This window comes from Mesoplodon bidens, assembly GCF_964165515.1.
Source record: "Mesoplodon bidens genome assembly, chromosome: 10".
In the NCBI taxonomy this organism is placed as follows: domain Eukaryota; kingdom Metazoa; phylum Chordata; class Mammalia; order Artiodactyla; family Ziphiidae; genus Mesoplodon; species Mesoplodon bidens.
In genome coordinates, this window is record NC_138172.1 from 86,603,927 (window position 1) to 86,617,114 (window position 13,188).

The following is a 13,188-nucleotide window of genomic DNA, read 5'->3' on the forward strand; positions in this document are numbered from 1 at the left end:
CGGAAGCTCCACGGGGACGGGCATCTTCTCTGCCTTGTGCCGTGTCCAGTTTTCTTCTTCTGCCCAGCACAGTATCTGGCCGTAGCAGGCTCCATACACGTATTTTTTAGATGGATGGAGAAGGCAGACGGACCTGCTGTGTGTTTCTTCCACACCCCCCACCCCGGCCCAGTCCCCCATTTGTAAAGGCTTATCCGGACCCTGTTTTTTGTCCTTGACGAGACCCGAGGTGAGGAACTTTCCTGGCAGAGCGGTGCCCAACTGAAAGAACCTTTTCACTTCTGTCAGCATTGGGCACTTTCAGTGTCTTCCCTCACCCCCGATCCCAAGGTCATTTAGACTTACATGGGTGAGATGGAAGAATGATGGAGAAAATGAATTAAATGATATTCAAGAAAACACACAAGTGCACGAAGGCAAGAACATACTAGAAAATTACCTGTGAACACCTCAGAAAAGTGTGTGTAGGTGTGGGCAGGTTAGCATATAAATACAACGACCCCTGCTTCAGGAGACTTTCTGCAGACCCCTGGTAAGTGGCATAATGCTGAAAATGATTACTAAAATAATTAATATTTGCACAGCCATTCTACACATAATAGCATCCAATATTTATGTGGTGTTTACTATGTCCCAGGCGTTGCTTTCAGTATTGTACATATATATATTCATTATATGCATATTCAATCATTAAGTCCTCACATCAGCCCTATGTGTGGGGGTTATTCTTTATTATTCCAGTTTTACAAATGAGGGGGCTGAGGCATAGAGAGAAGTGACCTGCCCCCATGGTGATACTGGCTCACAATTGCTCGTCATGGGTCACACAGCTGCTAAATGGTGGAGGGGCACTGGAATCTACAAGGTTATCTCCTGGAGAGGATTTAGGGTATAAGTGATATTTTGCTTAAAAAAACTAAGAAACAACTCTGTTTTTATTAAACAGTGGATATATCAAAGCAATTGTCGAGCAGATGCTTCAAGGAGAACCAAAAGATGGCTGTGTCTTCCATGTTCCTCTGGCTCGCAACTCATGTCCCAGTTTCAACACCACTTAAGCCTGTAGGTGCCACTTATTTCTTACTCCCTTCCCAGTCTTCATGAAAGTGCATCTTTCAGGAGTTTTGACGTGGCTTGTTAGCTTGCTTTTTTTCCATATTCAGTGTGTGGATCTGGTGAAGATTTATTTCTTCTTAGATTGTGACATGGCTACTGTGTTTTCCTATCCTTGAAAACCCAAAAGAATCAGCACATGTGGAAATATTCAGGGGCGCAGAGTTGTACGTCTGTCAGAGGTTAGTCTTTGGGAAGGCCGTGGCTGACTTCTTGTTGGTTTCTGCTAAGTGTGATGGTCTCTTTTGACAATGCACGAAGAATCTATCATCCATTAATCCAGAGAGTTAGTCTAAATAGGGCTTGGAATCAGACAGACGTGGGTTTAATCCTGGCTTCTACAACCTCCTGCTGTTTAACCTGGTCAAGTTGCTTCACCACTGTAGACCCCATTTTCTCCATCTAAAAAATGGTTATAGTAATATCTACTTCATATGGTAGTTATGAGAATTAAATAAAATTATATTTATAAAGCATTTATCACAATGCTTGGTTCTTAGAAATTACTCAATAAATGATAGCCGTGGTGATGATGATGATGATGATGATGTGATGATGATGATGTTGATGATTTAGTTAAACCCTTTGGGAGCCTATGAATATTTTCAGCTTGGAGTCTCAAGCCTTCTAAGTTTCCTAGGCACTATCCACTTGCTTCATCTCCTTTTACCAGATCTGTTTCCAACCTGTGGCATCTCTGGCCTTTCTGAAAGTTTCTGATGAAGTAACACAGGGATGGACATACCTATCCACGAACCTGGGGGCAATACGGGTCTTCCAAATTCACTAGTGCATCTGCCTTTGGTTTTCTTTCTATGTGAAGTAACATGAATTAGTGAGATAAAGTAAGATATCAGTTACACACCCCAAGATGCCCTTAAAATGTGAGTTATCACTATTATCTTTCATTTTACAAACCATAGTTTTTATTTATGAGTTTTGCAAACATTAGGGAACAGAGATCACTTTGAAGCAGTTAAGTTTTCACTTCAAACACACTGCACATTTTCCCTGAGTTATATTACATAGAAATATTTACCAGCAAATGTCTTATTAATTCATTATTCAACACATTTATTTAGAGTCTGCCATTTAGAGCACAAAGGGTGAGATACAAACAGAAGCATTTTGGAAAGTCACAGAGAAGAGAGGTCAGGAGGGATTGCCAATTCCTGAGTTGTTTTCCAGAGGGATGCTGTTCCCCTTCCAAGTTCATTTCTCATCGCGCTGAACATATTCGGTGTTTTTCAAACACAGCTTGTACTTTCTTCCTTCCCTTTATTTACTTCAGTGATTCTCTATGCTTCTTCCCTCATATCTGTGTCTCCGAGTGCTGGCCGTTTGGTCCTAGCATGGCGAGTATCTTTTCCATAAAGCCTTCTTGGATATGCTTGAATATGATTCATTGTTCTTTATTGTGAATATATATATGTACATATACATATATATGAATATATCTATCCTTACCTGTCTTGTACTGCCACTTTTATTTTTGCCTTGTATTGGCATTATTTATATATCTCTTTACTCTCCCTTGTTAGGCTTGTAACATCGTGAAGGAAGGATTTACCTACAATTCACTGTGTAATCTATACAATGACTAGTACATCACTTTGTAATAATTAAGTGCTCATTTATGGTAAATGAATAAATTAGTAAATGGATGATGGGATCTGGAGAGACCGGTGGATAAGTTTTGGATAAAAGGAAGAGAGAAGAGAGTATTATGACAGGCTTAGGGAATAAAAAAGCACAAGATTCAGCTTGCAGGCTCAGTTCTCAGATTTGTTCCTGGAATTTAGGGTCCCTAAGAGGAGGATGGAGAAGGGACTCCATGTTGTTCATTTACTCACTGTTGAGAGTCAGAGCCTTCAGGCACTGGACACTTTGGTGGTGGCCTCGACTGCTCCTGGGATTGCTGCAGCCTGGTCAGCCTCTGCCTGCCTGGCTATGAGCTTGCTATGCCAAGGCCACAGTGTTCTGTACCAGGCAGTAGCTTGTGATTAGTATGCGCTCTGTGTTCCTGGACAGAACAGATGTCTGTCTGCTTTTTTCTGCTTCATGATGGTGGCAGGTTCCCAATGATCAAGATCCAATTTCACATTTTCTGAAATCCTGGGCTGAGAAACTCTGGTCAGTTCTGAGGCCCAGCCTCCCTCTTTGCAGGAAATCTTTGCAGATTAGTGTGGACAGAGGGTGCTGTGGGCAGGAGCGGCAGCGGCACTTAGCCTTGGTCGGGTGGAGCAGGCGACTGGAGGGAGTCCTTTTTTCTCCTTCAGATATTACACTGTTAGCACACAGCCACACTGGAGATACTGTGGATTTGGTTCCAGCCTGCCACAACAAAGCGAATATTGCAATAGTGGGAATCATATGAATTCTTTGATTTCTCAGTGCATTAAAAGTTACTGTAATTTATTAAGTACCTTATACTGTAATGTATTAAGTGTGCAATATCATTATATCTAAAATACCTTAATTTAAAAATGCTTTATTTCTGAAAAATTCTAGCCATCATTTGAGCCTTCAGCAAGTTATAAGCTTTTTGTAATAGTAACATCAAAGATCACTGACAACAGATCACCATAACACATATAATAATAATGAAAAAGTTTGAAATATTGCAAGAATTACCAAAATGTGACACAGAGACACCAAGTGAGCAAATGTTGTTGGAAAATGGTGCTGATAGACTTGCTTGATGCAGGGTGGCCACAGACCTTCAGTTTGTAAAAAATGTAATGTCTGTGAAGCGCAATAAAGCAAAGTACAACAAAATGAGAGGTATACCTGTATACAAACACAACTAACTTGTGTGTGTTAATTTTGTCTCCTAAAACTTTACTGAATTTACTGATAAGTTCTACCTTTTCTTTTTTTGATGGAGTATTTAGGACTTTATATAAGATCATATCATTCAGAAACAAAGACAGAGAAAGGGTATCCAGATTGGAAAGGAAGAGTGAACTTTACTTCTTCCTTTCCAATCTGGATACCCTTTCTCCCTCCCTCCCTCCCTCCCTCCCTCCCTCCCTTCCTTCCCTGATTATTTTGGCTAAGACTTCCAGTACTACGTAGATTAGAAGTGGTGAGTGGGTACCCTTGTCTTATTCCTGATCTTAGAAGAAAAGCTTTCAACCTTTCACCATTGAGTATGATGTTAGCTTTGGGCTTGTCATGTATGGCCTTTATCATGCTGAGGTACATTCCTTCTGTACCTAATTTGTTGAAATTTTTATCATGAAATGATGTTGAATTTTGTCAAAAGCTTTTTCTGCATCTATTGAGATGATCATATGATTTTTTCTTTTATTCTGTTGATGTTGTACATCACATTTATTGATTTGCATTTGTTGAACCCTTCTTGAGTCCCAGTGCTAACAATCCCACTTGATCAATTTGTATGATCCTTTTAATGTGCTGTTGAATTTAGTTTGGTAATATTTTATTGAGAATTTTTGCATCTCTATGCATCAGAGATATTGGTCTGTAATTTTTTTCTTGTGCTTTGGAATCAGGGTAATGCTGGCCTCATAGAATGAGTTTGGGAGTGTTCTCTTCAATTTTTTGAACTGTTTGAGAAGGATTGGTGTTAATTCTTTAAAAGTTTGGTAGAATTCACCAGTGGAACCATCTGGTCATGGACTTTTCTTTGTTGGGAAGTTTTTGAACACTAATTCAATCTTACTCATATTGGTCTGTTCAGGTTTTCTATTTCTTCATGATTCAGTCTTGGTAAGTTTTTTTTTTTTAATTAATTTATTTATTTATGGCTGTGTTGGGTCTTTGTTTCTGTGTGAGGGCTTTCTCTAGTTGTGGCAAGCGGCGGTCACTCTTCATCGCGGTGCACGGGCCTCTCACTATCGTGGCCTATCGCGGAGCACAGGCTCCAGACACGCAGGCTCAGTAATTGTGGCTCATGGGCCCAGTTGCTCCACGGCATGTGGGATCTTCCCAGACCAGGGCTTGAACCCATGTCCCCTGCATTGTGCAGGCAGATTCTCAACCACTGTGCCACCAGGGAAGCCCCAGTCTTGGTAAGTTTTATGTTTCTAGGAATTTATCCATTTATTCCGGGTTGTCCAATTTGTTGGCTTATAATTGTTCACAGTAGTCTCTTAAGATCCTTTGTATTTCTGCTGTATTAGTTGTAATGTCTCCTCTTTAACTTTTTCTTTTGTGTGTGGTATGCGGGCCTGTCACTGCTGTGGCCTCTCCCATTGCGGAGCACAGGCTCCGGACGCGCAGGCTCAGCGGCCATGGCTCACGGGCCTAGCCACTCTGCGGCATGTGGGATCTTCCCAGACCGGGGCACGAACCCATGTCCCCTGCATCGGCAGGCGGACTCTCAACCACTGCACCACCAGGGAAGGAGGCTCTTTAACTTTTGATTTTATTTATTTGAGTCTTCTCTTTTTTTTTTCTTGATTATTCTAGGTAAAGTTTTGTCAATTTTGTTTATCTTTTCAAAAACCAGCTCTTAGTTTTGTTGATCTTTTCTGGTTTTTTTGTTGTTGTTGTTGTTCCTATTTTATTTATTCTGCTATGATCTTTATTTCCTTCCTTCTGCTAACTTCGGTCTTATTTTGTCATTCTTTTTCTATTCTTTGAGATAATTAAGTTGTTTATATGAGATCTTTCTTTTTTCTTAATGTAAGCATTTATCACTATAACCTTCGTTTTTAGAACTGCTTTTGCTGCATTCCACAGTTCTTATGTTGTTTCCAGTTTTGTTTGTTTCAAGGTATTTTTTGATTTTCCTTTTTGTTTTCTTCTTTGACTCATATTTTCAGAAGTGTGATACTTAATTTCCATATACTTGTGCATTTTCAAGCTTTTCTCTTGATTTCTAGTTTCATATTATTATTAATAATTTAATAATAATATTAAATTATTATTTCTAGTTTTATACCATTTCAGTCAGAAAAGATACTTGGTATGATTTAAGTCTTCCTCAATTTCCAGGACTTTTTTTGTGGTCTAACATATGATCTATCCTGGAGAATGTTCCATGTGTGCTTGAAAAGAATGTGTAGTCTGCTGTTGTTCAGTAGAATGTTCTGTACATGTCTGTTAGGTTTATCTGGTCTAAAGTATAGTTTAAGTCTATTGTTTCCTTATTGCTTTTGCTCTGGATGATCTATCCATTGATGAAAGTGGGATATTGAAGTCCCCTACTATTATTGTATTGTTGTTTATACTCCTTTCAGATCTGTTACCATTTGCTTAAAATATTTAGGTGCCCTGATGTTGGGTGCATGTATACTTAAGATTGTTGTATCTTTTTATGAATTGATCCCTTGTCAACGTATAATGACCTTCTTTGTCTCTTGTTACAGTTCTTGACTTAACAGCTATTTAGTCTAATAAAAGTATAGCTACTCCTGCTTTCTTTTGGTTTCTACTTGTATGGAATATCTTTTACCATCCCTTCACTTTGAGCCTATGTGTGTCCTTAAAGCTGAAGTGAGTCTCTTGCAGGCATCATAGAGTTGGATCTTGTATTTGAATGCATCCAGCCACTTGCTGTCCTTTGAGAGACAGTTCAGTCTGTTTACATTTAGAGTAAATATTGGAAAGTAAGGACTAACTAATGCCATCTTATTATTTTCTGGCTGTTTTGTATTCCCTCATTTACTTCTTGCTTTCATGCTGCATTCCTTTGTGAATTGATAATTTTCCAGAGTGGTATGCTTTGATTCCCTTCTCTTTATTTTTGTGAATCTACTATACATTTTTGCTTTGTGGTTGTCATGAGGCTTACATAAAACATTTTATAGATAAAATAGTCTATTACATGCTGATAACTTAATTCTGATTACACACGAAATCTGTCCTTTGCCTCCTCTCCTTGTATGTCCTATTTCCCCTCCTATTTCATGTCACAATTTACCTCTTTTTTGTATTGTGTATTCATTAACAACTTAGTATAGCTATAGTTATTTGTAACACTTTTATCTGTTAACCTTTGTGCTAGAGTTAAGTGGTTAACACTCCACCATACTATATTATTATAGTTTTCTGACTATATACTTACCTTTACCAGTGTGTTTTATATTTTCATGTTATCAATTAGTGTCCTTCCATTTCAGCTTGAAGAGCTCCTTCAGCATTTCTTGTAAAGTAGGTCTGCGGGTGACAAATTTTCCCAGGTTTTGTTTGTCTGGGAATGTTTCTAATCTCGTTAATCGCTTTAATGTTTCTGAAGGACAGCTTTACCAGGTAAGGTATTCTTGGTTGGCAATTTCTTTCAACACTTTGACTATATTATCCCATCTCTCTTGTCCTGTAAGATTTCTGCTGAAAAATTTCCTGATAGCCTTATGGGGGTCCCCCTGTAAGCTTTATTTCTCTTGCTGCTTTTAAGATTCTGTCTTTGTCTTTGATTTTTGATAGTTCTATTATAATGTGTCTTGGAGAGGATCTCTGTAAGTTGATTTTATTTGGTGAGCTTTGAGCTTCATGAATTTGGATATCCACATCTGTCCCCTGATTTGGGAGGTTCTCAGCTATTCTTCAAGTGTGCTTTCTGCCCCCTCCTTCCTCTCGTCTCCTCTCCTTCTAGACTATCTTTCTTAGTGTTTTGGAGAAGCAAGTCAAGGGGAGGATCTTAAAGGGGTAGCCAGAAACTTTGTTATTGCTTAATTTTATTTGGGTCCCCAAAGTAACTGATTTGTGGGACATAGAAATTAAGCTGTGTGTTGCAATGCGTGACTTGTGGGCTTTCCCTACAGATTACACCTCCCCTGCCCCACCTCATCCTACTCCTCCCCTACACTGGCCCCACACTTCCACCTAACTCTGTTGTTCGCTGCCTTCTGGACACATCCAGCTCCACTTTCATGGGCATGCAGCCAGTGCAATTACACAGGGCTCTGTGCTTGAAAGCTGCTCTGTGGTTGCCATCTTGAACTTCTTAATAATTTTATATTTTGATTTGTGTTTTGTAAGTGAAGTCTCATGGGAAAATGGAGCAAGTGCCGGGGGTTTGGAGCCTTGGTTTACATGTGGTGCCACCTCCTGCTGCTTCCCCACCCACCTTCCCAGGACAGATTCCCAGCCACTCATGCAGCTCTCTCTGGCCTGGGCTTGGTGGGGACACTGGGAGAATTGAGGTCATATGTATATAACTGGGGCCTTGGACTCCTACAAGGGTATGTACTTGCTCTGTGATTATCTTGTGCTCAAGGGAGCACAACATTAAATAGCAAATAAAGAACACATGACAGGTTGGGAGAGAGATCCCACAAGAAAGGAAGAAGACTTTTTCCTGCTTTGGACCAGAGGCTCTTCACTTTTATTTTATACCAGGTTCTGCAAATTATGTAGCCAACACAGAACATACCAAAGATCTGCTCCTAAGCCATTCTGTGATTTCATTTTCATGCTCAGAGTGACCTCCCCAAACTCTGCTTATTCACCTACTTCTTATTTTTTCAACATTGAGGTCTGGTTCAACTTCTTTTAAAAAGTCCAGTCACTGAGAACTCATTGCTGTGAATTCTGTTCTGTAGAACTCAGTTTATCATATGCTAAATTAGCATCAATGTATTGGGGAGAGTAGTAAGACATTTGTTTCTTGTCAGAGCCCTGTAAGTCACTATTTTATGCTCGTGGTGATATTCAAAACATTAATAACTGGTTCAGCAGGAGCATGGAACAATCCAGATGGATGTCAGTGGCAGAACTAGCAGTGTCTTGGAAGTCCCCTGCTCTGCTGGTGATCGCTTTTGTAGATGCTGGATGAGGGACCCAAGAGATTCCAAGGGATATTCTGGAACAGCTGGAACAGCAGGAGGCCACTTGGGATCAGTAGCTACTTACGAACTGACACAGATGTGTTTCAATATTCTGGCATCCTGTAAGGTCGTACTGGAGCTTCCCAGTTGAACATCAGTCCTGATAGTGTGACCCTGGACAAGATATTTAATAGTTTCTCTAGTTCTTACTTCTTTAAACTGTCAAATGAGCAGGTTACAATGGATGATTCACTCCTCAAATATATATTACCTATTACGGCCAATGCTCTGTACTAGGTTATGTTGAGGTTCACAGATACGTAAGATTCTGTCTCCCAGAGGTTTCTAATCTAATCAGGCCCTGGAAATAAGACATGTACATAAATAATTATGATGCAAGGTAGAAGGCACCCTAGGAGAGAAAGAGATAAGCTACTGTTGGAGTTAAAAGAGCTGAGAAATTACTTCTGATATGTGGATAAATGGGATAGATCTGGGAAGCCTTTGAGAAAAGTATGGTCAATGGTCAATGACCTGGATCTTTTTTTTTTTTAACATGGAGTATAATTGCTTTACAATGGTGTGTTAGTTTCTGCTTTATAACAAAGTGAATCTGCTATACATATACATATATCCCCATATCTCCTCCCTCTTGCGTCTCCCTCCCACCCTCCCTATCCCACCCCTCTAGGTGGTCACAAAGCACCGAGCTGATCTCCCTGTGCTATGCGGCTGCTTCCCACTCGCTGTTTTACACTTGGTAGTGTATATATGTCCATGCCACTCTCTCACTTCATCCCAGCTTACCCCTCCCTGTCCCCATGTCCTCAAGTCCATTCTCTACGTCTGCGAATGACCTGGATCTTGAAACATAAGTGAGATTTTTAAACTCGTGACTATAGGGAGGAAATTCAGAGATGAGACTGGTAAGATGCCCACTGTGGAGGCTCATAGCTCTAGAAATCTAAGTGTTTTTACTTCTGGGTTCTTTTTTTTTTTTCTTTTTCTGCGTATGTCCTACCTCTTCCAATTTAATTTGAAGCTTCTCAAATTTTTATAATTCCTGTTCCTAGCACATGCTCAATAAATGCTTGGCAATCATGATAGCTGCCTTCTGAAGTTTTATGTTCTCCAGGTTAAAGCTGGATGACTTCCCTCTTTGTTGTCATGGAAAATATAAATAACATCAGTAACAATACTAGTGTATTTATACTATTTTGTAAGATGAATGGAGTAGATCAAAGAACTTGATGATGTCCCTGCCTCTTGTGGAGTAAGTGACTACGGATTTCTTCCATTCTGGGTTCTAATAGTATAACCTGGTAGTCTAATGAATGCTTTGAATTCTTGAAGAAATGGAAGCATGATTTTATAATGTAAAATGACTAAGTGTGTGCAATAGCTTCTTTCTCCTAGCTTACCTTGGCTCCAGCTTTGCTGGTTGCATGCACAAGCCCTAAAAAATTGCATCTAACTAAATGGCAGACCTCGTATGAAGTAGCTTCTCTAAGTTCCAGAGGAATTAGTGCTGAAGCCTTTCTCTGTTTTAAATTGCTGTCATGGAGACAAAGAAGCATAAGCTGGGTTTTTCTCAGCAGGTATCCAAGTACCTGGGTAGAGTACTTCATTCTCCAAAATATTCAGACAATGAAAATATAAAACCTATTTCACAATAAATAGCAATTCAATTAGATTGAGGGGACTAGTCAAGAGTCAATAATATTAAAGTTTAATGGGGGGCTTCCCTGGTGGCACAGTGGTTGAGAATCCGCCTGCCGATGCAGGGGACACAGGTTTGTGTCCCAGTCCGGGAAGATCCCACATGCTGCGAAGCGGATAGGCCCATGAGCCATGGCCGCTAGGCCTGCGCGTCCGGAGCCTGTGCTCCACAACGGGAGAGGCCACATCAGTGAGAGGCCTGCATACCGCCAAAAAAAAAAGTTTAATGGGGACACATTTTAAAGAGGAGGTCATCAATGATGCCAAGAGGGACTTTTGTAAGAGTTCATCACTAGCTAGAGACAAAACTTTAACTAAGACCCACGCCTCCTGATTCATAGTCTTCTTCTATTTCCACTGCTTCCTGGTGTGGTGTCTGATTCATTTATGCCACACTGAAGGAGGAGGGGGTGTCATTAGTCATCTTTTGCCCAAGGTCCCCTTGAACCTGATGTAATAACAACAGTACAGGAGAGTTATGTGTCACTATTATGATGCCCATATGCCCACGAAGACCATAATGGAGAGATAGGACTTTGGAGGAATGTTTCTTCTATCAGGAAGCAGCAAATTTGAAGAGCAGTGTGATTCGCACAAGTTAGAAACAGTGTTGTTAACTTGGCCTGTCAGAAATAATGCATGTGGATACATAATGCAATCCAGACAGGGTCCTCTGATTTCACAGGCTCAGAACTTGAACACTCTAGTTTTGAAATAACGAAGAAAGAGTACTGTGATTTTTAAAAAACGCTTTGAAATTCTGTCAGCCTAATTTTCCCAGTACTGAGGAGTTATTTCAGCTGCTGTAACTACCGTTCCACCTTTTGCCAGATGGCTCAGAATGTGGGCATAAGGGCCACATCTTTGGGAGGGGTATTTAAATAGTCTTATAGTTGCCTAGTCACGTATGAGTCAAAGTAATATTGCTGTATGCTGCCTAGAACCTTGGCATTAGAGTGAATGTTAGAGGCCTGTTTATCCTTCTACAAAATTTGGGTATCCTTAAGTGGTGGCTTCTAGAAATCCATCTAAACCTCAGATTCATCCCTTCTAGACCTAAGATTCTATGCTCTTTAACATCTTTTAATTAATCCTCCTTTATTCTTAGTTCTAATTTTCCTTCTTTGAACTAATATTTTCCTTTCTAGGTCTTCCTTTTCACATTTATTGTTTCTGCCTATTAACCCTCGTCCTTCTACTATCCTTCCACTCAAGGTTAGCTTAACTCAATTTGAAAGCATTTATGAAACAACAGTGTCTATAAATCATTTATGCAGATTGTGTGGAAAGATATTAAGGAATTAAAGATGCAATCTCTAGCTTATCCTATAAGATCAGAGCTAAGGCAAACTACATTAAACATCCATATAACATTTCTGAAGCAATGGATGATCTACTGTAGGGGTGGGATTAACACAGATACTGAATCTTAACAAAGTGCCCCCGAATTCTGTAGATACTCAGTGTGTTTGCTGAATGAGAGAAAGACTGGTTGGATTGAAAGTAAGGAAGAAACCACAGTACAATGATTGTGCTCATTATTGGTTAAGGGCTAATTTGGAAAAACGCTTTGCAACTTTTTGCAAGTTTCCATTGGGTCCTCTCTCCATCTTATGCTCCAGCCATACCAGGCTAATTACAGTTTTCCAAAGACTTGCTTGTGCACCATCTTGTGCTGGTTCCTGAATCATTTCCCCTTCCCATTTGATGAAATTATAGTCACCTTTCAAGGCTCAATTAAAAGGTCACCTCATACGAGAGACCTTGTCTAAACTGCTCCAACTACTACTCCATAAGGGTATCCTGATTATTTCTGTACCTCTCTCTACATGTCCCTCCATCCTGTGCCAATTTGGGGCTGAAGATGTTCAGATTAAGCTTTTGACAGTCTTTCAAAAACAAAAACAAAAAAACCATTGACTATATTGAGCATGTACCATGCAAGGTACAAGCTAGGAAGATACACAATTAAATAAATCATGACCCTGAACTTAAGAGCTCATAGTCTGGTATGGAGACCCATACATGTACATAAAACCATGCTTGTACATAAAACAACACATAAGACGCCATAAAGTGTGTCCTGTAAAATGATCATGCCCTGCCCCCCTATCAACAGCCTTGCCCTGTGGCCAGTCTCCTCTGTAGAGGCAGAGTCTGAGGCTTGCTGTAGATGGGGAGAGGCATGGAGGGAGGAGGGCAAGTCTGCAGATTCTCAAGCCTGTGATTCCCACCTCACAGTGTTGGGTTTTGAGAGAAGAGGGCTTGGGTGAGGAAGGAAAGGGACAGGAAGGAATATGCATCTTGCCCGGTTGGACCCATCTTAAATTCCAAGGAAGGTCAGCCAAAAGCTTGACAACAATAAGAGTCCGATCAGGCAATTTATGCAATGTTTAATGTTCCTAAGCTATTGTACTTGTACTAATTCTGTAGTCCTGGAACAGGAAATGTGTTTGAAACACTGGGAGTAATTGAAGCTAAATAATTTTGCATTAAATCTGTTCTGTGCCAAAGAAGAAGCTCAGGTCAGTGGCCAGACCAACTGTTGGAAGGGAACTAAGGGGCAATGGAGGGGAGATTTTTTTTTTTTTTTTTTGCGGTACGCGGGCCTCTCATT